Genomic DNA, 5,130 nt, shown 5'->3' on the forward strand with positions numbered 1-5,130 from the left:
CTGTCTAAAGTCCTCATTTGAGGCAATTGGTGGAAGGTAGGGATAAGCAATCTATCCCCCACTATTCAGTGTGTCCTCTCTTTGCTCCCATTACATGGTTGAAGCATTGAGATAAAAACCCAAGATCTAATCGAGTCAATAATGGGGAAAGAGTTCCATCTTTCTGAACTCCCCCACTTTCTATTATTTGATGCTCTCTCAGACCTGAGATAGAAGCAATGAGGCACACCCCTCATCTCCTTTTCATCTGCTTCACCTTAGCCTCTCAATGGCAAGGTTAAGAGCGACCTTTACCTATCACAGTGGACTTTCATAGTCAAACCCTCTTGTGTGAGCCCCCCCTTGTTTGGCTATAGAGTGTGCTGTTTGATATTGATTGATTGATTGATTGCCTCATATACACATGTTTGCTTTCATGCTTTGTGCACTCATCATCATTGATTGCTCATCAATGCATAATCATCTCATTTGTCTTTGTGACATTATCATTGCTGTTTACCCATTCAGGACAATTGTAAGACCATCCATTGGCCATTGCTCCTATGATATGGAAGTGAGTATAAGACCATCACCTTGGCCACTCATCTTATCTTTGCCTGATGCATTTACTTGATTGTATGTGAGGAAGCAACTGTAAGTCCCTGCAAGTTGGCATTTGCTCTCCTATGATCACATGTTGTTTTGTTTGTTTGTATGTGAGGATACAACTGTAAGTCCCTGCAAGTTGGCATTTGTATTCCTAGGACCATACTGTGGAGGTTAGAGTAAGCCCAGACAGATTGGCATCTGACATCCATGTTTTGTTTTTCTTTGTTTATGTGAGGTTGCAACTGTAAGTCCCTGCTAGTTGGCATTTGCTTTCCTATGATCATATGTTGGATATTGGTGTAAGCCCAGACAGATTGGCATCCGGTATCCAAGTTTCATTTTGTTTAGGAGATTAGTGTAAGACCATTGAGTGGCCTCTGATATCCATTTCTGTTTTAGGAGACTGGTGTAAATCCATCTATTGGTATCCGGTATCCACCTTTTATTTATTTGTTTGAGGAGATTAGTGTAAGACCATTGAGTGGCATCTGATATCCAGTTTTATTTTAGGAGATTGGTATAAGACCAATGATTGGCATCTGATATCCGCTTTTGTTGACTTTCTTGTTTGTTTGTTATTATCCATTGCTATTCCAAAGGACACACTTGAATCATCTGCTATATGATTTCAAGAAGTGAACCTTCTAAGAAGTTTTACAATCCCATCCTCATCCATTCATCCTCATTATGTCCTAAACCTTTTCACACTTCAATTTTCAAACTTGACATAGATATTGTGCAAACTTCTTCATGTTTTCCAAACTAAAAACCTGGACCCAAGTCCTTGACTTTTTCAAACTCCATTTTCATAATACTTCTTTCAAATCAATCTTAATCATACTTTGACTTCACTTTCATAATCACAATCAATTAACTTCACTCATTCACTTGTTTTGGCTTTGTCCCTTGTTAATCTTTTCATGCATTAGCCATAGGTTTCAATTATCATTGCGGTTGATGTAAATCTTGCCTATCCTTAGTGAGTCGACAGTAAGACTTCCGTACTAAAAACAGGGTTAACCCCTCTAGTGCGTCGAAGCTATCCTCACATGGTGGATGTTGGTCTTGGTCGAGTTTTCTCCCATTGATAATGAAGAGCCTCAGTGCTATTGTTTAAAATTGAATCCACCAACCTTTTGGAAATCTTTTAGCCGAACTACGACGTTTTGATCCTTACCTTTGATGGAAGGTACGTAGGCAGCGGTTTATCCGTTCAAACCCAATACCCAATAATAAAATTGTATATTCTTTTCTCATCATCCCAATCATGTTTGCACAATACTTATGTCATAACAAATAACAATTTAGTACAACAAGTGTGAAAAGGGCTCCCTAGGAGTACCTAGGACGTAGTGGGTGCCTAACACCTTCCCATTGCGTAATTTACCCCTTACCCAGAATCTCTGATCTTTTTATTAGTTTTCTACGTGTAAAACTTCTTAGGCTTTTGTTCGCTTTTTAGCCAGTCCTTTGGATAAATAAAAGTGCGGTGGCGACTCGAAAATCATTGTATGCATTGCTTATGGTTTAATCGATAAATCATATAGCGACGAATACACCGCTACAACGGTTACAACAAAGAATTGTGAGTATATTCAAATGCTATGAGCTTATACATTGTCACAATATGTTATAATTGATGATCTTATAATCTGATTCAATGTGTAGCTAGCCGAGGAGAAAAGTGACGCAACATCTCTTCCGGAGCACGTATTGTGGAAGGCTGCTCGGGTTGGGAAGGATGGGGCTGTCGTTGAAGCGGTTCAAAATGTTTATGACGAATGTGTAAGTATATATAACATTATTTAATTATATCGAAAATTTTGTTAGACATATAATTCATTTTTAATCTCCTCTAATAATATTTCAGGAGACTTTATCCCAAACCTTACCTTCAACCGAGGTCCAGGATTGCAGGAGCCTACTTAGTCGAGTACTAAATGTTCCTGAGTATTCCGGTCGTGTGAGGGGTAAGGGTTTTGGTGTGACTCCGTCGTCATTTTATAAAAAACCAAAAACAAAAAATCCTACCAACAAAGAGGTGATGGAGACCTTGGCGGAGTTAAGGGCACAAGTACTCGAACTGCAAAAGGAGAATGCAAGGTATAGAAAGGAAAGGCGCGGTTCCGAGGCAAAAGATACTAGTGACCGAGCTAGTATCAATTGTCAACCGAAATTTGCCGAGGTAATTATATATGTTATTATGAAATTAAAATAACACTTTTTTACTTGACACATATACACGTTAACAATAACATATTTATTATTGGTTTAGGGCATTACACCTTGTCAGCTGTATCTATCGTCACCAACTTATCGCATAGTTGGCAAGGGAAAAGTGCACAACACTTCGGGTGAATTACTTCACCATAATCCCCTCCCGGTGGGATATATGAAAGTTTCGGTTGACCTTGTATTAGATAAGGACGCGCTTCTACCATTACCTGACGTTGTTTCACAAACAACGTTGATGCGAGATGCAGTCGGATCCTTTGTTGGATGGCCGTCAGATCTAATTTTCCCAGATGCCGAGGTATATATGTTCTAAATGATTATGAATATTTAGTATTACATTTCAATTCAGCTACAATAATGATATTTAATCAATCCTTATTACATGGTAATGTTAGACTCCTACAAGACCCACACATAAAGCTGGTAAAGGGATCTCAAGACGCATCGAGTCGGTTGCATCTCAAAAAGAGGTACAAATATATATACCCATTGAATTATATACGCAACGATTCTGTTGCATCACAAAAAGTCATGATTTAATTTATATGAATTTTTAGGTTCCCGGTCGAATGTTGAAAAAAGCTGGTAAGGATATTCCAACGAAGTCCGGGACAAAAACAAATCATAAATCTCAAAAAGAGGTACAAATATATATACCCATTGAATTATATACACAACGATTCTGTTGCATCACAAAAAGTCATGATTTAATTTATATGAATTTTTAGGTTCCCGGTCGAATGTTGAAAAAAGCTGGTAAGGATATTCCAACGAAGTCCGGGACAAAAACAAATCCTAAATCTCAAAAAGAGGTACAAATATATATACCAATTGAATTATATACACAATGATTCTGTTGCATCACAAAAAGTCATGATTTAATTTATATTTTTAGGTTCCCGGTCAAATGTTGGACAAAGCTAGTAAGGAAATTCCAACGACGTCCGGGACAAAATCTCAAATTATGATGCGTCTTGAGAAAATGGTGGAAGAGTCAGATATTATGCACGGCGCCATCCGTAGTGTAGATATGGATGAAGGTGTTTTCGGAATTGCTCATTCCGAATTAATTGCAAAGGAGGACATGCAACAACTTTTTGAACACGAAGAATTGGGCATCGCTGTCATTCATACATACATATGGTACTCCGATCAATCTATTATTTACTTAGTTGAACAATTTATTTACACATTTCAATGAGTAGTCTAATGTTTATTATGTTTCTATTTAAGGTATATGTATGACACATTGATGCGGGGAACTGAATTGTGTAACCGATTCAATTTTATTGCTGCTTCCCGTATCAACACAATGTTTATAACGAAAAATCCAACATCCGTAATGAATGAACTAGTCGATAGATTCATGGTGGCCGACGATAATGCTACACCCAGTTTGTATTTTTTACCGTTTAATTCTGGCAACGGGTTAGATTTTCTTTCTAATAATTTCATTCTAATCTATGTATATCTTTTACGTAGAAAATTTTCATGCATCTAAATTTTTGTTTTATTTTACAGTGGTCACTGGGTGTTGGTTGCTATGGATCTTTCGAGACTAATGGTGTATTATCTCGATTCGTTACCGGGTAATTGGAGTAAATATCCGAGTATGAAGAAGACGGTTGACGCGTAAGTGAAATTCCCCTAAATATTCGTGTGTATTTGTATATTTAATTATGTCTGTCAGATTGATCTCAATATACGTTTTTATTTTGTTAGGGCAATACTAAAATTTAGATCGAAAAAGAATTATCGTAATAGGAAGGACATTACCTGGGTCAGAGTTCAGGTATATATTAAGTTTCTTATTTTTGCTTATAATAGTGTTTGTAAGAAATTAACTATATATATATATATATATATATATATATATATATATATATATATATATATATATATATATATATATATATATATATATATATATATATATATATATATATATATATATATCGTTTGTTTGTTTTTCTGTGTAGTGTCCTCAGCAAAACAATTCGATTGATTGCGGATTTTTTGTATTGAGATTTATGAGAGATATCATTGCGTTGAATCGTATAGACATCCCAAAAATGGTATGGAATAATAACTTAGGGTTTATTTTAATATTATCGGATATTTCATCTAATTTGTTACTAAATCATGAATATGTTTTATTCTCTTAATTGTAGTACTTTGACGAATACGAATCTTACTCAAGAGCTCATTTGGATGAAATGAAGGATGAATTGTGTCAATTCATTATTGATCATAGAATCATATAGGTTGTAGTTGTTGTACATATATGTATGGAATGTTGTTGTACAT

General features: G+C 35.8%; 1 long non-coding RNA gene across 1 annotated transcript; it reads left to right on the top strand.

The window, feature by feature from the left end:
* The first annotated feature begins 4,208 nt into the window (after positions 1-4,208).
* Positions 4,209-4,615, top strand: LOC127074075 (uncharacterized). Its single transcript, XR_007785922.1, has 3 exons — positions 4,209-4,251; positions 4,345-4,455; positions 4,546-4,615. It is a non-coding gene; the product is annotated as an uncharacterized LOC127074075 (long non-coding RNA).
* Positions 4,616-5,130: the final 515 nt, after the last annotated feature.

The sequence above is a fragment of the Lathyrus oleraceus genome, chromosome 1 (genome assembly GCF_024323335.1).
Source record: "Lathyrus oleraceus cultivar Zhongwan6 chromosome 1, CAAS_Psat_ZW6_1.0, whole genome shotgun sequence".
Lineage (NCBI taxonomy): Eukaryota > Viridiplantae > Streptophyta > Magnoliopsida > Fabales > Fabaceae > Lathyrus > Lathyrus oleraceus.